Here is a 20497-nt window from a genome sequence, read left to right as displayed (position 1 = left end):
CCTTTCTAGGTGTTTCTTTCTTTATTTATTTTTAAACAAGATCTCACTCTGTCACCCAGGCTGGAGTGCAATGGCACTAACATGGCTCACTGCAGCCTCAACCTCCTGGGCTCAAATGATTCTCCTGCCTCAGCCTCCCAAGTAGCTGGGACCACCACTCCCAGCTAATTTTTTTATTCTTTGTAGAGATGGGGTTGCAATGTTTCCCAGGCTAGTCTCGAACTCCTGGGCTCCTAAGAATTTTAACATTTGAGTTTTCTTCCAACAAAGAGGTGGAGGAAAATATAACTTTATATAAACATGTATAAACCCTGCTTCCCACTTTAATTAAGCCATACATTCCTGCGGCAGCTAGGGATGTGAAGAGGCAAGTGAGAAAAGGAAATGTGCATAAGACTCCCAGCAGCTTGGAAGTAAACAGGGAGGACTGAAGTGACCCTGTTGCTCCGAAGGTGGCTGTTCATTAGCCTCCTTCAGTCCTTAGACCCAGCTGGAGCATTGCATGCACTGGCTCCCAGGTTGCAGGGGATGTCAGCAGCTCCAGCTCATCCGATTGAAGGAGGCCATGTGGCTTTCCCTGGACTTTCTGCTTGAACAGTGAATCCCTGTAGGGCCTGGATCCATTGCCCTCTTCTCCTCCCACCCCACCCAAGCACTCTTCTTCATGAGTTTGCTTTCTCCTTTTTTCCTCCACTTTTCCTTCAAAAATTGTTGATTAAGCACCTGCTATGGGCCAGACATTTTTCTAGAGTAACACCTCAATGAGCAGACAGGTTCTTGTTCTCATAGATCTTCCATTTTAGAGAGAAAGCTGAACGATAAACAAATAATACAGCAGGTGGTGAGGGGTGCTATAAAGAAGGATGAGCAGGGTAAGTGGATGAGAAAATGTGCTACTTTGTCCTCTAGCGGCCAGGGAAAGCCTCTCTGTTTAGGTGATATTTGACAGAGATTTGAAGACACTGAAGGAGTGAGCCATTTGGATCTCTAGGGAAAGAGCATTCTTCCCCAGACAGAGAACAGCAAGTGCAAAGGCCATGATGAAGAAGGGAGCTTGGCCAGAGTGAGGGACACAAACGGCAGCCTACGGTGCATGCACGTCTTAAGAGATGAGGTTCCTGGTGCCCTTTGACTGCCTCAGAGATCCCGTGCTCACAACACACAGCCCCAATCATCCTAAAATACATCTATGCTATAGAAACTTGTCCCAAAATATCCTTGCATAATGATTTACCTTCTAGTATCCCACCCATGAAAGCAGAAATTTCCTGCTTTCTCCTAATAATTACTAATAATTCTCCTAATAATTACTAATCTGTCTCCTCCCCCAAAATGTAAGGCAAGAAGAGCAGGGACTTGGCCTATTCATTCACTGCTCTATGTTCGGCTCCTATTTCAGTGCTAAAAACCAAGTGGGCCCTCAATAAATATTTTTGTGAATTTATTTACTTATTTATTTTATTTTTTTGAGACGGAATCTCTTTCTTCCGCCCAGGCTGGAGTGCAGTGGTGTGATCTTGGCTCGCTGCAACCTCCGTCTCCTGGGTTCAAGGGATTTCTGGCTAATTTTTGTATTTTTAGTAGAAACAGGGTTTCACCATGTTGGCCAGGCTGGTCTCGAACTCCTGACCTCAAATGATCCATCCACCTTGGCCTCCCAAAATGCGGGGATTACAGGCGTGAGCCACCGCACTTGGCCAGCCCTCAATAAATATTTATTTTCTAGGTGAAATAGGGAATCTAACTATGCTACATGGTAATGAGGCAGCTGACTTTCTTGGAAGCAGAAGACCTAATTCTAGATGTGGTGACATAAAAGCAATAAAGGAAGGACCTCTATAAATCACTCGTGGAGCTGAGCCTCAGCTCTCAAAGTGTTAGATTAGAACTAGGGATGGCAAAATCCTGTTACAGGCACAACAACTCACCCCCTCCCTTCCATGCCCACTAGACTCTCTAATGAAGCGTGGCTGTCTCTCTCTGGAAAAAACTACAGAATTCTTCCCACCCAGTGCTCCTAGCAGCCACAACCAAAGGGTCAGAGGTGACCCTTACAATGAACCCAATTTGCCATCCCTCAATTAGATGTTTAAGATTCCTTTCCACTTTAATATCCTGTGGTGCAAATCTAAGCAAGCCTGCTTGTTTGGCCACATGGAGGTACATGTTCCTGCAAAATCAACCCCAAGAAATCCTATTGCTCACAGGTAAGCAGGTAACCCCTGCTTCCATAGCAGAGGCAGTCACTAGTAGTACTTGCTTCAATTGGGACAAATATTTTTCACCCGGAAACTAATTCAAGGCTACCTTTTTCAGACTCCTTCGAAGGCTGCTAGAATTGGTCCCTTGAGTAAGCTGAGTGTTGTGGTGCCCCTCAGTTCCCATGCCATAGAAGCTCGAACCTCATTCATTAATACACTAGCCCTAAGGCTTGAAACCAGTCTGGCCTGGCTTGGAGCCTTTAGATCACTCTCTAGCTTCTGGCCAATAAGAATGAGCTTCTAGGCCAGGCATGGCGGCTCACGCCTGTAATCCCAGCACTTTGGGAGGCCGAGGCAAGTGGATCACTTGCATCCAGGAGTTCAAGACCAGTCTAGGCAACATAGTGAAACCCCATCTCTACAAAAAAATACAAAAAATTAACCGGGCGTGGTGGCACGGGCCTGTAGTCTCAACTATTCAGGAGGCTGAAGTGGGAGGATCGCTTGTGTGGGGAGGTCAAGGCTGCAATAAGCTGTGATGACACCACTGTACTCCAGCCTGCATGACAGACTAAGGCTGGAGTGCAGTCTCCGAAAACAAAACAAAACAAAACAAGACAAAACCAAAAACCTGCAGCCTGCACCACTCCTACTGGTAGGCTTGCTCTGATATCAGCACTTCAAGCAGGTGATAACACTATGAGGTTTATTTTTAATTGCTAGGTGTGGTGGTTGTATTTCCTCAGAGTAAAAATGCACTTCCTTCCTCCCTTTGAAGTGAGATGTGGACCTGTGATTTGATCTGGCCAAGAAAGTGTGACCGAAAATGACCTGGACACTTCCAATGGGAGCTTTAAAAGCCAGTGCACAATTTATCACTGATCCTTGTTCTGCTTCAGTCATCGTAGAAGCCCAGGTCAGGATGGAACTCCCACCAGCCTGGATTGCTGATTAAGGATGCTCCATGTTAGAGCAAAAATATAAGTTGTTTTAAACCACAGAAATTTGGAGATGGTTTCTTACTGCAACATAACTAGTCTCTATTGACTGATACTCCATGGTGTAAGATTACTCATGGGATTTTTCTAGCTCAGAGTTTCTCAGTTTTGGTAGGATTGACGTTTAGGGTTAGTTATTGCTTTCTTGTGGGGACCATCCTGTGCATTGCAGGATGTTAAGTGGCATCCCTAGCCTTTACCCACTAGACACCAGCAGCACCCCATCCCAAGTTGTGACCATCAAAAATCCCTCAACAGTATGATTCCACTTATTTGAGGTACCTAGAGTAGTCAAAATCATGGAGACAGAAAGTCAAATGATGGTTGTCAGGGGCTGGGAGAAGAGGGAAATGGCGAGTTAGTGTTTAATGGGTACAGAGTCACAGTTTTGCAAAATGAAAAGAGTTCTATGGATGGATGGTGGTGATGGTTGCACATCAGTGTGAAGGTGCTTAGTGCCACTGAACTATACACATGAAAATGGTTCAAATGGCTAATTTTATGTTATGTGCTTTGCCACAATTTTTGAAAATGGAAAAAAAAATGTCTCCAGACATTGCCAATGTCCCCTGGAAAGCAAAATCGCCCCTGGTTGAGAACTAGTGTTCTAGCGGTAGTGCAACACATTCAATTGTAAAATATGTGTAAAAACGTGGGCTTAGGGCTCAGCCTTGCTTTTTGCCATTGAGGGTTAGAATCTCATCTCTCCTAAAATATTTTTTATCCACTCAGATTTTAGGCCAGGATCAACAGGACAATTGAACGGTTTGATCTAGAAAAAGCCCCTGTCTATGGACCCAAAACCGGTGTGATATGAATACACTCTGTAAAAACTCTTACACTGTTTTAAGCTTTACATCTGATAAACAGAGCACAGTAGAGACTCCACTTGGGATAATTTTTCCTGAAACCTACTTGTTTTTCATGCTGTTTCTGCAATTAAGGTGCCTGGTCTTGAAATGTGTTGAAGCAAAAGAATGGGAAGAGCCAAGGGACACATCAGGGAGTTTCCAAATGACAGAACTGCAAACCTGCAGGGCAGTCCTCTGCTGAGGAAGAGGTAGCTTACACTCTGAATGCATCTTGAGGAGTATTCTCCATACCTGAGGAATAAATTAAGGCTAACAAGGGGGCCTAAATGGTGATTGGCTCTGCTCTTGACCAATTGAATTCCATGCTCGGACTGAGGCAGCAGAGGGCTTCTTACACCCACCTCCACCACCATCACCCTGCCTAAGTCATCTCAGAGAATCCTCTTTCTATCTCAGTATTGGGCCTACATTCTTATGCTTCAGCCCTTTTCCATAATGACCCCTCCAGATTGCCACACTCTAGAACCACTACAGAGGGTGGCGTTACTGCTGTATGGACACTTCATCTCAAAGTGAGGGGCCAGCTCACATGATTTGCAGGGTTCCTTTCTCTGGCCTTCTAAAACATTCTCCAGGTCGAGGCTGAAACTGCTCCCCCAAAGCCCCATAATAGGCATGAACAGATTATCCTCCTCTTCTTGGTTCTCATGGCTAGAATCCTTAACCAATCCTCTCCCCACAAAGTAGGGTTGATTTCACAAGCTGTTATTTCAGCTGCTCGTTCTGCCATCTGCTCTTGAGTTGCTTGGTGAACACCTCCAGCGGGCTTGGAGCTGCACTGTCACGCTTCACCCCAATCAGCTTCTGGCCCCCCACACTCAAACACATCTGCATCGGCACACCCCTCCCACGCCCCAGTTCTGCCCACAGTGGATCCATCCATCTGCGCTCCAGGCCCCAGCCCCTTGGGAGCTTGCGCTATCAATTACTTGCACTTAGTTCAGAATCTTTAGCCACTTCATGTTCATGGTTATTTCATTTATTCAATGTAGTAACATGTTTAAACCTCTCCCGTCCTGGAAAAAAAAAAAAGTCCTACATTTAACCCTATCTCCCTCTTTAGCTTAAAGTCATCTGTAATCTTCCTTGCCATTTATTTACTCCATGTCCCAGGTTGAACAGTATCCACACACACCCAAAAATTCATGTTCCCCCTAGGAATCTTAGAATGTGACTTTATTTGGAAATAGCGTTGTTGCAGATGTGATTAGTTAGGAGTGGACCCTTAATCCACTATGACTGGTGTCGGTGTCCTTAGAAGAAGAATAGAGGGAACGCAGAGGCACAGAGAGGAGGCCATGTGATGATGGGGGCGGAAACTGGGGTGATGCATCTACAAGCCAAGGAATGTCAGGGCTTGCAGGAAACCCCAGAAGCGAATGGAAAGGCATGGAGCAGATTCTTCCTAGCATCTTCAGAGAGAGCATGGTGCTGCCAACACCTCGTTTTGAACTTCTAGCTTCCAAAACTGTGAGAGAAAAAATTTCTGTTGTTTTAACAAGACACCCAGTTTCTGGTATTTTGTGACAGCAGACCTAGAAACTGAATATACCCTTTAAACCACCACCGTTTTCCTTTTGGTTCCAAGATTCTTTCGTGTATGACCTGCGAGAGCCAAATCCAGTCTTTATTTGGCCTCTCTGGAGCACGTGCAACTCATTTATTCCTTATTGATGCTTCTCCCCGACACCCTTCTCGGCCTCTTTCATTGCTTCCTAATCTCACAGCCAGCTACCGCATACTGGAGTCCCTGGGTTCATCACCACCTTTTCCCACTCTGTTCATGCTCCACCGCAATCTCATCCAAATACCAGCTCTCCTCCCACCCCCATGCTGATGATTCCCCAAGCCCTCTGGCCTAAGCCTCTCTCCTGAGATCTACTTTGAGTTCCCCACTGCCTCCTGGACATTTCCTCCTAGAACTTGTACAAGCACTTCAAAAACTACATGGCTAAAATGGAAGTCATGGTCTAGAAGCCTCCTTCCCAAATAAACCTGCTTTTCCTCCTGTAACCTGCATGTCAATGAGAGGCTTCACGTTCACCTAGGGGCATAAGCCAGACACCTGGCATCTTCTTGGGCTTCTCCTCTGCACCCTTGGCCGTGGTCACTGAAGCCAAAGGACTCTGCCCATAAGGGTTTGGGGAATGTATCCTCTGCATCCCTGCTGCAGCTGCTTCAGCTCAGCCTCTTACCACCTCCTGTGGCTAGCGGAGACCTCCACTACACCAGACTTTCATGCTGCTCTGAGAGCACTTTCTTATACCACCTTGTTTTAAGCCATTCCCCTGCTTTGAATGCTTCAGGGTTTCCTGGTCACCTGCAGGATGCTGTCCTTAGCATTCCTCCACTTGGAATAACAACGCCTTGTAGCATCCGGCTTTCGGGAGTTTAGAGTGGAGGGGCTCTGCATTCAACTCCAGGACCTACCACATACTTGGTGTGTGGCCCTGGGCAACATACTTACTCTCTCTGTGCCTCAGATTCCTCACCTGAAAATGGGGATAACAATAGTACCTACCTCATAGGGTTGTTGTAAAGATTAAATGAGTGAATATGTTCAGAGTACCCGGAACTGTGTCCAGCATGTCGTAAGTGGGCTCTAAATATTAACTGCTATTGCTGTTAAGTATTACCTTTCCCCACTCATTTCTGTACAGCTTCCCATGTGCGTTGTTTTCCAGCCGATCAGAACACTCTTCCATCTCAGAAGAAAAAAAAAGAAGCCCCACCTGTGTTCCCCTGGCTCTTGGCCTTGACACACACTGTCTGGAACACCTTTCCCACCACCTCTCCTCCCATGCTCCCTATGAACATACTTCGACTCATCTTTTCTAACCTAAGTACCCTCCCCTGCAGTCAAGCATGCTCTTCATTGAGCCTTCGTAAGGCCCTTGTGCTCACCTCTATTGCAGCACAGATCACACTGCATTATAAAGGACCATCTCCTGTCTCTCTATCCATCTTTCAGAGTTTGCTGTATTGATCTTAGTGATGTCAGCAAGTGGCACTCAGCTAGACAAAGAAAGCAGGCTCAATAAAGGCTGGTAGAATTAAGTAAAGAATTGTATAAAGGCATTAAATAGAGATGGGGTACAAATATGTCCCAGGCTGCCTGGGATAGTCCTGGTTTAGGCCATGGTCCTGATATAATTACTAACAACACTCTCATTCACTGTCAAAAATATCTCCTTTGTACAATATATTATAAGGTCACTCTAGGTATTAGAGCTGTGATTCTCACCCTATCAGGCCCAATTTTCTCTTTGCTTAACAGCTATTTTAGAATATCCTATGCACTATCTTTAAATGGGATTGATAGGCAATAGAAACTGTCAATAACAGAATTTCAAAAAAACCAATGTAATACCCTAAATAGAATGCTAAATGGAAAATGAAGGAGATTTTTTAAAAAGTAGCTTAAACTAAAATTATGTGTGCACTATTTTGATGTGTAAATGCTTAGGTCTTACACTTCTGGCCAAGATGGAGTAACAGAGACCAAAATTACTTTCTGACCTAAAACAACAAAAAATACTGGACAAAATATATGAAACTATGGCCCTGAAGCAACAAAGGGAATCAATCACTGGAATCAAGCATCAAAAGACAGTGATCCTCAAGAAACGAGAAACAAATGAGGCTAGCCCCACAATTGACCTCCCGAACACCTCAGAAAACTTTCCAGGCCACAGCACAGGAAGAAAGAATGCAGATGGAGCTCAGAGATCTTCCTGAGTTGAGAGGACAGAACTGTGAGTCTGGGAAGGCCAATGTGGCTAGAATTCATAGGGCAGAATATTGAGGAGGAGAGGGCTGTACAGAGACAGAGCTCTGGAAATCTGAAGATAATACTTACCCTCCTTGACTGTTTAACAGAGTAGTGATCAGAGTATGCAAGTATGAAAATCGCCTGAGAGGGTGGACCCGGTGGCTCGCACCTGCAATCCCAGCACTTTGGGAGGCTGAGGTGGGTGGATCACAAGATCAGGAGATAGAGACCATCCTGGCAAACATGGTGAAACCCCATCTCTACTAAAAATACAAAAATTAGCTGGGTGCCGTGACACACACCTCTAGTCCCAGCTACTCAGGAGGCTGAGGCAGGAGAATCTCTCGAACGCGGGAAGCAGTGGTTGCAGTCACCCGAGATCCAGCAAGGCATGGGCAACAGAGAAAGACTCAGTCTCAAAAAAAAAAGAAAGAAAAAAGAAAACTGACTGAGAATGGAAAAAGAATCATCCACAGAGAGAGCCAGCCCCTCTTCCCCCCTGGCTCTTGGGACCCCGATCGCAAGGTGGGGAGGCACCTCGCGAGGCGTGGTCTCAGAGCCAGCCCCTCTTACACCACTGGCTCTTAGGACCCCCATCGCAGGAGGAAGAGGCACCCCCCACGAGGCGAGGACTGAGAGCCAGCACATCTAAGCCTTCTGGCTCTTAGGACCCCCATCACGGGGGGGGAGGCACCCCCCGGGAGACGGGTACAGAGAGCCAGCCCCTCTTCCTCAACTGGCTCTTAGGACCCCCATCGCGGGGGGGGAGGCACCCCCCGCGAGGCGGGGTCTGAGAGCCAGCCCCTCTTCCCCCACTGGCTCTTAGGAACCCCATCGCAGGGGGGGAGGCACCCCCAGCGAGGCCGGGTCTCAGAGCCAGCCCCTCTTCCCCCAGTGGCCCTTAGGACCGCCATCGCAGGGGGGGAGGCACCCCCCGCGAGGCCGGGTCGCAGAGCCAACCCATCTTCCCCCACTGGCTCTTAGGACACCCATCGCAGGGGGGGAGGCACCCCCAGCGAGGCCGGGTCTCAGAGCCAGCCCCTCTTCCCCCACTGGCCCTTAGGACCGCCATCGCAGTGGGGGGAGGCACCCCCAGCGAGGCGGGGTCTCAGAGCGAGCCCCTCTTTCCCCACTGGCATTTAGGACCCCCATCGCAGGGGGAGGAGGCACCCCCCACGAGGCGGGGACTGAGAGCCAGCCCCTCTAAGCCTTCTGGCTCTTAGGACCCCCATCACGGGGGGGGGGGAGGCACCCCCCGCGAGGCGGGTAGAGAGAGCCAGCCCCTCTTCTGCTCCTGGCTCTTAGGACCCCCATCACAGGGGGGGAGGCACCCCCCACGAGGCGGGGTCTCAGAGCCAGCCCCTCTTCCCCCACTGGCCCTTAGGAACCCCATCGCAGGGGGGTGAGGCACCCCTCCCGAGGCGGTGTCTCTGAGCCAGCCCCTCTTCCCCCAGTGGCCCTTAGGACCCCGATCGCGGAGGGGGGAGGCACACCCCGCGAGGCGGGGTCTCAGAGCCAGCCCCTCTTCCCCCACTGGCCCTTAGGACCCCCGTCGCAGGGGGGGGAGGCACCCCCCGTGAGGCGGGTACTCAGAGCCAGCCCCTCTTCCCCCACTGGCCCTTAGGACCCCCATCGCAGGGTGGGGAGGCACCCCCCGTGAGGCGGGTTCTCAGAGCCAGCCCCTCTTCCCCCACTGGCCCTTAGGACCCCCATCGCAGGGGGGGAGGCAACCCCCGCGAGGCGGGGTCTCAGAGCCAGCCCCTCTTCCCCCACTGTCTCTTAGGACCCCCATCGCAGTGGGGGGAGGCACCCCCAGCGAGGCGGGGTCTCAGAGCCAGCCCCTTTTCCCCCGCTGGCTCTGAGGATCCTCCGTGGACTCACAGCCTCTTTACCATATTGTGAGTAATATCATCTCCCCCTCTGGAGATTACGAACTCTTTCACAGACGGGTGTACACCCTCGGTGTACAGAGGGTGTACACCCGTCTGTATTGGGAGTAATATCATCCTCTTCCTCCCTGAATATGAAGAACAGTAACACAGGGGTGTTTCTGCTCCCTGCGATATGGCGTGTCATATCCTCCTCTCCCACGCTGCAATTAGAAGGAATATCAGTGGGGGCGTGTCCACCTGTAGGGAAAAGTAAGAGAGATCAGACTGTCACTGTGTCCATGTAGAAAGGAAAGACATAAGAGACTCCATTTTCAAAAAGACCTGTCCTTTAAACAATTGCTTTGCTGAGATGTTGTTAATTTGTACCTTTGCCCTAGCCGCTTGGCCCCAGCCACTTTGACCCAACCTGGAGCTCACCAAAACATGTGTTGTATAAAATCAAAGTTTAAGGGATGTAGGGCTGTGCAGGACGTGCCTTGTTAACAAAATGTTTACCAGCAGTATACTTGGTAAAAGTCATCGCCATTCTCTAGTCTCAATAAACCGGGGACACAATGCACTGTGGAAAGCCGCAGGGACCTCTGCCCTTGAAAGCAGGGTATTGTCCAAGCTTTCTCCCCATGTGATAGTCTGAAATATAGCCTCATGGGATGAGAAAGACCTGACTGTCCCCCAGCCCGACACCCGTAATGGGTCTGTGCTGAGGTGGATTAGTAAAAGAGGAAAGCCTCTTGCAGCTGAGATGGAGGAAGGCCACTAGCTCCTGCTTGCCCCTGGGAACTGAATGTCTCGGTGTAAAACCCGATTGTACATTCGTTCAACTCTGAGATAGGAGAAAAGCTGCCCCGTGGCGGGAGGCGAGACATGTTTGCAGTAACACTGCCTTGTTCTTCTTTACTCCACTGAGATGTTTGGGTGGAGAGAAACAAATCTGGCTTATGTGCACGTCCAGTCACAGTACCTTCCCTTGAACCTAATTATGACATGGATTCTTTTGCTCACATGTCTTCTGCTGACTCTCTCCTTATCATCACCCTGCTCTCCTACTACATTCCTTTCTGCTAAAATAATGAAAATCATAATCAATAAAAACTGAGGGAACTCAGAGGCTGGTGCCGGTGCAGGTCCTTGGTGTGCTGAGCGCCGGTCCCCTGGACCCACTGTTGTATCTTTACACTTTCTCTCTGTGTCTTATTTCTTTTCTCAGTCTCTCGTCCCACCCAACTAGAAATACTCACAGGTGTGGAGGGGCAGTCCACCACTTTATCCACCTTCTGTCATATTGAAAGTAACATCATCTTCTTCCCTCCAGGATCGTGGGAATAATATCCCTAGGGGGTTTCCACTTTCTGCCATGTATGTAGTCATATCACCCCCTCCGCCGTGGAATATCATTAAGGAACATCTCACACGGGGGTGTATACTTCCTCCGATATTGGGAGTGACATCAACCTCTCGGTCTCTGAATATGAGGAAGAAAATCAAGGGCGGGTGTACACCTCGTGCTCTACGATGGGGAGTCATATCTGTCTGTTATGGGGAGTAATATCATCCTCTCCCTTTCAGGATACTAATAACAATTTAACAGGCTGGGTGAACACAGCCTGCGATGCTGAAATTATCATCCTCTCCCCCTGTTCCCCCCCTGGCTCTTCGGATCCGTATCACGAGGGGGGGAGGCACCCCCCGCGCGGCGGGGACTGAGAGCCAGCCCCTCTTCCCCCCCTGGCTCTTAGGACCCCCATCGCAGGGGGAGGAGGCACCCCCAGCGAGGCGGGGTCTCAGAGCCAGCCCCTCTTTCCCCACTGGCATTTAGGACCCCCGTCGCAGGGGGAGGAGGCACCCCCCACGAGGCGGGGACTGAGAGCCAGCCCCTCTTTCCCCACTGGCCCTTAGGACCCCCATCGCAGTGGGGGGAGGCACCCCCAGCGAGGCGGGGTCTCAGAGCGAGCCCCTCTTTCCCCACTGGCATTTAGGACCCCCATCGCAGGGGGAGGAGTCACCCCCCACGGGGCGGGGACTGAGAGCCAGCCCCTCTAAGCCTTCTGGCTCTTAGGACCCCCATCACGAGGGGGGGGAGGCACCCCCCGCGAGGCGGGTACAGAGAGCCAGCCCCTCTTCTGCTCCTGGCTCTTAGGACCCCCATCACAGGGGGGGAGGCACCCCCCGCGAGGCGGGGTCTCAGAGCCAGCCCCTCTTCCCCCACTGGCCCTTAGGAACCCCATCGCAGGGGGGGGAGGCACCCCTCGCGAGGCGGTGTCTCTGAGCCAGCCCCTCTTCCCCCACTGGCCCTTAGGACCCCCGTCGCAGGTGGGGGAGGCACCCCCCGTGAGGCGGGTACTCAGAGCCAGCCCCTCTTCCCCCACTGGCCCTTAGGACCCCCATCGCAGGGGGGGCGGCAACCCCCGCGAGGCGGGGTCTCAGAGCCAGCCCCTCTTCCCCCACTGTCTCTTAGGACCCCCATCGCAGTGGGGGGAGGCACCCCCAGCGAGGCGGGGTCTCAGAGCCAGCCCCTCTTCCCCCGCTGGCTCTGAGGATCCTCCGTGGACTCACAGCCTCTTTACCATATTGTGAGTAATATCATCTCCCCCTCTGGAGATTACGAACTCTTTCACAGACGGGTGTACACCCTCGGTGTACAGAGGGTGTACACCCGTCTGTATTGGGAGTAATATCATCCTCTTCCTCCCTGAATATGAAGAACAGTAACACAGGGGTGTTTCTGCTAACTGCGATATGGCGTGTCATATCCTCCTCTCCCACGCTGCAATTAGAGGGAATATCAGTGGGGGCGTGTCCACCTGTAGGGAAAAGTAAGAGAGATCAGACTGTCACTGTGTCCATGTAGAAAGGAAAGACATAAGAGACTCCATTTTCAAAAAGACCTGTCCTTTAAACAATTGCTTTGCTGAGATGTTGTTAATTTGTAGCTTTGCCCTAGCCGCTTGGCCCCAGCCACTTTGACCCAACCTGGAGCTCACCAAAACATGTGTTGTATAAAATCAAAGTTTAAGGGATGTAGGGCTGTGCAGGACGTGCCTTGTTAACAAAATGTTTACCAGCAGTATACTTGGTAAAAGTCATCGCCATTCTCTAGTCTCAATAAACCGGGGACACAATGCACTGTGGAAAGCCGCAGGGACCTCTGCCCTTGAAAGCAGGGTATTGTCCAAGCTTTCTCCCCATGTGATAGTCTGAAATATAGCCTCATGGGATGAGAAAGACCTGACTGTCCCCCAGCCCGACACCCGTAATGGGTCTGTGCTGAGGTGGATTAGTAAAAGAGGAAAGCCTCTTGCAGCTGAGATGGAGGAAGGCCACTAGCTCCTGCTTGCCCCTGGGAACTGAATGTCTCGGTGTAAAACCCGATTGTACATTCGTTCAACTCTGAGATAGGAGAAAAGCTGCCCCGTGGCGGGAGGCGAGACATGTTTGCAGTAACACTGCCTTGTTCTTCTTTACTCCACTGAGATGTTTGGGTGGAGAGAAACAAATCTGGCTTATGTGCACGTCCAGTCACAGTACCTTCCCTTGAACCTAATTATGACATGGATTCTTTTGCTCACATGTCTTCTGCTGACTCTCTCCTTATCATCACCCTGCTCTCCTACTACATTCCTTTCTGCTAAAATAATGAAAATCATAATCAATAAAAACTGAGGGAACTCAGAGGCTGGTGCCGGTGCAGGTCCTTGGTGTGCTGAGCGCCGGTCCCCTGGACCCACTGTTGTATCTTTACACTTTCTCTCTGTGTCTTATTTCTTTTCTCAGTCTCTCGTCCCACCCAACTAGAAATACTCACAGGTGTGGAGGGGCAGTCCACTTCATCCACCTTCTGTCATATTGAAAGTAACATCATCTTCTTCCCTCCAGGATCGTGGGAATAATATCCCTGGGGGGTTTCCACTTTCTGCCATGTATGTAGTCATATCACCCCCTCCGCCGTGGAATATCATTAAGGAACATCTCACACGGGGGTGTATACTTCCTCCGATATTGGGAGTGACATCAACCTCTCGGTCTCTGAATATGAGGAAGAAAATCACAGGGCGGGTGTACACCTCGTGCTCTACGATGGGGAGTCATATCTGTCTGTTATGGGGAGTAATATCATCCTCTCCCTTTCAGGATACTAATAACAATTTAACAGGCTGGGTGAACACAGCCTGCGATGCTGAAATTATCATCCTCTCCCCCTGTTCCCCCCCTGGCTCTTAGGATCCGTATCACGAGGGGGGGAGGCACCCCCCGCGCGGCGGGGACTGAGAGCCAGCCCCTCTTCCCCCCCTGGCTCTTAGGAACCCCATCGCAGGGGGAGGAGGCATCCCCAGCGAGGCGGGGTCTCAGAGCGAGCCCCTCTTTCCCCACTGGCATTTAGGACCCCCGTCGCAGGAGGAGGAGGTACCCCCCACGAGGCGGGGACTGAGAGCCAGCCCCTCTAAGCCTTCTGGCTCTTAGGACCCCCATCACGGGGGGGGGGAGGCACCCCCCGCGAGGCGGGTACAGAGAGCCAGCCCCTCTTCTGCTCCTGGCTCTTAGGACCCCCATCACAGGGGGGGAGGCACCCCCCGCGAGGCGGGGTCTCAGAGCCAGCCCCTCTTCCCCCACTGGCCCTTAGGAACCCCATCGCAGGGGGGGGAGGCACCCCTCGCGAGGCGGTGTCTCTGAGCCAGCCCCTCTTCCCCCACTGGCCCTTAGGACCCCCGTCGCAGGTGGGGGAGGCACCCCCCGTGAGGCGGGTACTCAGAGCCAGCCCCTCTTCCCCCACTGGCCCTTAGGACCCCCATCGCAGGGGGGGAGGCAACCCCCGCGAGGCGGGGTCTCAGAGCCAGCCCCTCTTCCCCCACTGTCTCTTAGGACCCCCATCGCAGTGGGGGGAGGCACCCCCAGCGAGGCGGGGTCTCAGAGCCAGCCCCTCTTCCCCCGCTGGCTCTGAGGATCCTCCGTGGACTCACAGCCTCTTTACCATATTGTGAGTAATATCATCTCCCCCTCTGGAGATTACGAACTCTTTCACAGACGGGTGTACACCCTCGGTGTACAGAGGGTGTACACCCGTCTGTATTGGGAGTAATATCATCCTCTTCCTCCCTGAATATGAAGAACAGTAACACAGGGGTGTTTCTGCTCCCTGCGATATGGCGTGTCATATCCTCCTCTCCCACGCTGCAATTAGAGGGAATATCAGTGGGGGCGTGTCCACCTGTAGGGAAAAGTAAGAGAGATCAGACTGTCACTGTGTCCATGTAGAAAGGAAAGACATAAGAGACTCCATTTTCAAAAAGACCTGTCCTTTAAACAATTGCTTTGCTGAGATGTTGTTAATTTGTAGCTTTGCCCTAGCCGCTTGGCCCCAGCCACTTTGACCCAACCTGGAGCTCACCAAAACATGTGTTGTATAAAATCAAAGTTTAAGGGATGTAGGGCTGTGCAGGACGTGCCTTGTTAACAAAATGTTTACCAGCAGTATACTTGGTAAAAGTCATCGCCATTCTCTAGTCTCAATAAACCGGGGACACAATGCACTGTGGAAAGCCGCAGGGACCTCTGCCCTTGAAAGCAGGGTATTGTCCAAGCTTTCTCCCCATGTGATAGTCTGAAATATAGCCTCATGGGATGAGAAAGACCTGACTGTCCCCCAGCCCGACACCCGTAATGGGTCTGTGCTGAGGTGGATTAGTAAAAGAGGAAAGCCTCTTGCAGCTGAGATGGAGGAAGGCCACTAGCTCCTGCTTGCCCCTGGGAACTGAATGTCTCGGTGTAAAACCCGATTGTACATTCGTTCAACTCTGAGATAGGAGAAAAGCTGCCCCGTGGCGGGAGGCGAGACATGTTTGCAGTAACACTGCCTTGTTCTTCTTTACTCCACTGAGATGTTTGGGTGGAGAGAAACAAATCTGGCTTATGTGCACGTCCAGTCACAGTACCTTCCCTTGAACCTAATTATGACATGGATTCTTTTGCTCACATGTCTTCTGCTGACTCTCTTCTTATCATCACCCTGCTCTCCTACTACATTCCTTTCTGCTAAAATAATGAAAATCATAATCAATAAAAACTGAGGGAACTCAGAGGCTGGTGCCGGTGCAGGTCCTTGGTGTGCTGAGCGCCGGTCCCCTGGACCCACTGTTGTATCTTTACACTTTCTCTCTGTGTCTTATTTCTTCTCTCAGTCTCTCGTCCCACCCAACTAGAAATACTCACAGGTGTGGAGGGGCAGTCCACCACTTCATCCACCTTCTGTCATATTGAAAGTAACATCATCTTCTTCCCTCCAGGATCGTGGGAATAATATCCCTGGGGGGTTTCCACTTTCTGCCATGTATGTAGTCATATCACCCCCTCCGCCGTGGAATATCATTAAGGAACATCTCACACGGGGGTGCATACTTCCTCCGATACTGGGAGTGACATCAACCTCTCGGTCTCTGAATATGAGGAAGAAAATCACAGGGCGGGTGTACACCTCGTGCTCTACGATGGGGAGTCATATCTGTCTGTTATGGGGAGTAATATCATCCTCTCCCTTTCAGGATACTAATAACAATTTAACAGGCTGGGTGAACACAGCCTGCGATGCTGAAATTATCATCCTCTCCCCCTGTTCCCCCCCTGGCTCTTAGGATCCGTATCACGAGGGGGGGAGGCACCCCCCGCGCGGCGGGGACTGAGAGCCAGCCCCTCTTCCCCCCCTGGCTCTTAGGAACCCCATCGCAGGGGGAGGAGGCATCCCCAGCGAGGCGGGGTCTCAGAGCGAGCCCCTCTTTCCCCACTGGCATTTAGGACCCCCGTCGCAGGAGGAGGAGGCACCCCCCACGAGGCGGGGACTGAGAGCCAGCCCCTCTAAGCCTTCTGGCTCTTAGGACCCCCATCACGGGGGGGGGGAGGCACCCCCCGCGAGGCGGGTACAGAGAGCCAGCCCCTCTTCTGCTCCTGGCTCTTAGGACCCCCATCACAGGGGGGGAGGCACCCCCCGTGAGGCGGGGTCTCAGAGCCAGCCCCTCTTCCCCCACTGGCCCTTAGGACCCCCGTCGCAGGGGGGGGAGGCACCCCCCGTGAGGCGGGTACTCAGAGCCAGCCCCTCTTCCCCCACTGGCCCTTAGGACCCCCATCGCAGGGTGGGGAGACACCCCCCGTGAGGCGGGTTCTCAGAGCCAGCCCCTCTTCCCCCACTGGCCCTTAGGACCCCCATCGCAGGGGGGGAGGCAACCCCCGCGAGGCGGGGGCTCAGAGCCAGCCCCTCTTCCCCCACTGTCTCTTAGGACCCCCATCGCAGTGGGGGGAGGCACCCCCAGCGAGGCGGGGTCTCAGAGCCAGCCCCTCTTCCCCCGCTGGCTCTGAGGATCCTCCGTGGACTCACAGCCTCTTTACCATATTGTGAGTAATATCATCTCCCCCTCTGGAGATTACGAACTCTTTCACAGACGGGTGTACACCCTCGGTGTACAGAGGGTGTACACCCGTCTGTATTGGGAGTAATATCATCCTCTTCCTCCCTGAATATGAAGAACAGTAACACAGGGGTGTTTCTGCTCCCTGCGATATGGCGTGTCATATCCTCCTCTCCCACGCTGCAATTAGAGAGAATATCAGTGGGGGCGTGTCCACCTGTAGGGAAAAGTAAGAGAGATCAGACTGTCACTGTGTCCATGTAGAAAGGAAAGACATAAGAGACTCCATTTTCAAAAAGACCTGTCCTTTAAACAATTGCTTTGCTGAGATGTTGTTAATTTGTAGCTTTGCCCTAGCCGCTTGGCCCCAGCCACTTTGACCCAACCTGGAGCTCACCAAAACATGTGTTGTATAAAATCAAAGTTTAAGGGATGTAGGGCTGTGCAGGACGTGCCTTGTTAACAAAATGTTTACCAGCAGTATACTTGGTAAAAGTCATCGCCATTCTCTAGTCTCAATAAACCGGGGACACAATGCACTGTGGAAAGCCGCAGGGACCTCTGCCCTTGAAAGCAGGGTATTCTCCAAGCTTTCTCCCCATGTGATAGGCTGAAATATAGCCTCATGGGATGAGAAAGACCTGACTGTCCCCCAGCCCGACACCCGTAATGGGTCTGTGCTGAGGTGGATTAGTAAAAGAGGAAAGCCTCTTGCAGCTGAGATGGAGGAAGGCCACTAGCTCCTGCTTGCCCCTGGGAACTGAATGTCTCGGTGTAAAACCCGATTGTACATTCGTTCAACTCTGAGATAGGAGAAAAGCTGCCCCGTGGCGGGAGGCGAGACATGTTTGCAGTAACACTGCCTTGTTCTTCTTTACTCCACTGAGATGTTTGGGTGGAGAGAAACGAATCTGGCTTATGTGCACGTCCAGTCACAGTACCTTCCCTTGAACCTAAATATGACATGGATTCTTTTGCTCACATGTCTTCTGCTGACTCTCTCCTTATCATCACCCTGCTCTCCTACTACATTCCTTTCTGCTAAAATAATGAAAATCATAATCAATAAAAACTGAGGGAACTCAGAGGCTGGTGCCGGTGCAGGTCCTTGGTGTGCTGAGCGCCGGTCCCCTGGACCCACTGTTGTATCTTTACACTTTCTCTCTGTGTCTTATTTCTTTTCTCAGTCTCTCGTCCCACCCAACTAGAAATACTCACAGGTGTGGAGGGGCAGTCCACTTCATCCACCTTCTGTCATATTGAAAGTAACATCATCTTCTTCCCTCCAGGATCGTGGGAATAATATCCCTGGGGGGTTTCCACTTTCTGCCATGTATGTAGTCATATCACCCCCTCCGCCGTGGAATATCATTAAGGAACATCTCACACGGGGGTGTATACTTCCTCCGATATTGGGAGTGACATCAACCTCTCGGTCTCTGAATATGAGGAAGAAAATCACAGGGCGGGTGTACACCTCGTGCTCTACGATGGGGAGTCATATCTGTCTGTTATGGGGAGTAATATCATCCTCTCCCTTTCAGGATACTAATAACAATTTAACAGGCTGGGTGAACACAGCCTGCGATGCTGAAATTATCATCCTCTCCCCCTGTTCCCCCCCTGGCTCTTAGGATCCGTATCACGAGGGGGGGAGGCACCCCCCGCGCGGCGGGGACTGAGAGCCAGCCCCTCTTCCCCCCCTGGCTCTTAGGAACCCCATCGCAGGGGGAGGAGGCATCCCCAGCGAGGCGGGGTCTCAGAGCGAGCCCCTCTTTCCCCACTGGCATTTAGGACCCCCATCGCAGGAGGAGGAGGCACCCCCCACGAGGCGGGGACTGAGAGCCAGCCCCTCTAAGCCTTCTGGCTCTTAGGACCTCCATCACGGGGGGGGGAGGCACCCCCCGCGAGGCGGGTACAGAGAGCCAGCCCCTCTTCTGCTCCTGGCTCTTAGGACCCCCATCACAGGGGGGGAGGCACCCCCCGCGAGGCGGGGTCTCAGAGCCAGCCCCTCTTCCCCCACTGGCCCTTAGGAACCCCATCGCAGGGGGGGGAGGCACCCCTCGTGAGGCGGTGTCTCTGAGCCAGCCCCTCTTCCCCCACTGGCCCTTAGGACCCCCGTCGCAGGGGGGGGAGGCACCCCCCGTGAGGCGGGTACTCAGAGCCAGCCCCTCTTCCCCCACTGGCCCTTAGGACCCCCATCGCAGGGGGGGAGGCAACCCCCGCGAGGCGGGTTCTCAGAGCCAGCCCCTCTTCCCCCACTGTCTCTTAGGACCCCCATCGCAGTGGGGGGAGGCACCCCCAGCGAGGCGGGGTCTCAGAGCCAGCCCCTCTTCCCCCGCTGGCTCTGAGGATCCTCCGTGGACTCACAGCCTCTTTACCATATTGTGAGTAATATCATCTCCCCCTCTGGAGATTACGAACTCTTTCACAGACGGGTGTACACCCTCGGTGTACAGAGGGTGTACACCCGTCTGTATTGGGAGTAATATCATCCTCTTCCTCCCTGAATATGAAGAACAGTAACACAGGGGTGTTTCTGCTCCCTGCGATATGGCGTGTCATATCCTCCTCTCCCACGCTGCAATTAGAGGGAATATCAGTGGGGGCGTGTCCACCTGTAGGGAAAAGTAAGAGAGATCAGACTGTCACTGTGTCCATGTAGAAAGGAAAGACATAAGAGACTCCATTTTCAAAAAGACCTGCCCTTTAAACAATTGCTTTGCTGAGATGTTGTTAATTTGTAGCTTTGCCCTAGCCGCTTGGCCCCAGCCACTTTGACCCAACCTGGAGCTCACCAAAACATGTGTTGTATAAAATCAAAGTTTAAGGGATGTAGGGCTGTGCAGGACGTGCCTTGTTAACAAAATGTTTACCAGCAGTATACTTGGTAAAAGTCATCGCCATTCTCTAGTCTCAATAAACCGGGGACACAATGCACTGTGGAAAGCCGCAGGGACCTCTGCCCTTGAAAGCAGGGTATTGTCCAAGCTTTCTCCCCATGTGATAGGCTGAAATATAGCCTCATGGGATGAGAAAGACCTGACTGTCCCCCAGCCCGACACCCGTAATGGGTCTGTGCTGAGGTGGATTAGTAAAAGAGGAAAGCCTCTTGCAGCTGAGATGGAGGAAGGCCACTAGCTCCTGCTTGCCCCTGGGAACTGAATGTCTCGGTGTAAAACCCGATTGTACATTCGTTCAACTCTGAGATAGGAGAAAAGCTGCCCCGTGGCGGGAGGCGAGACATGTTTGCAGTAACACTGCCTTGTTCTTCTTTACTCCACTGAGATGTTTGGGTGGAGAGAAACAAATCTGGCTTATGTGCACGTCCAGTCACAGTACCTTCCCTTGAACCTAATTATGACATGGAT

General features: G+C 51.8%; 1 protein-coding gene across 19 annotated transcripts in view; it reads right to left on the bottom strand.

The window, feature by feature from the left end:
- Nucleotides 1–5232: 5232 nt before the first annotated feature.
- LOC107974580 (E3 ubiquitin-protein ligase TRIM52) overlaps nucleotides 5233–20497 on the bottom strand; it is a 75049-nt gene continuing 59784 nt past the window's right edge. For 12 of the 19 annotated variants that reach the window (XM_063807466.1, XM_063807456.1, XM_063807455.1 and 9 more), the window contains 8 exons: nucleotides 18345–19744; nucleotides 15940–17343; nucleotides 13538–14938; nucleotides 10974–12536; nucleotides 8146–9972; nucleotides 6976–7086; nucleotides 6708–6776; nucleotides 5233–5539 (listed from right to left, as the gene is read on the bottom strand). The gene's annotated coding sequence lies outside the window, so the exon portion shown is untranslated. Of the gene's footprint in view, nucleotides 5540–6707; nucleotides 6777–6975; nucleotides 8037–8145; nucleotides 9973–10973; nucleotides 12537–13537; nucleotides 14939–15939; nucleotides 17344–18344; nucleotides 19745–20497 lie in introns of all 19 variants that reach the window. The other 7 variants (XM_063807460.1, XM_063807457.1, XM_063807449.1 and 4 more) reach the window with 7 other exon arrangements.

Source organism: Pan troglodytes, chromosome 2, assembly GCF_028858775.2.
Source record: "Pan troglodytes isolate AG18354 chromosome 2, NHGRI_mPanTro3-v2.0_pri, whole genome shotgun sequence".
NCBI lineage: Eukaryota > Metazoa > Chordata > Mammalia > Primates > Hominidae > Pan > Pan troglodytes.
This window is presented reverse-complemented; position numbering and strand designations above follow the sequence as displayed.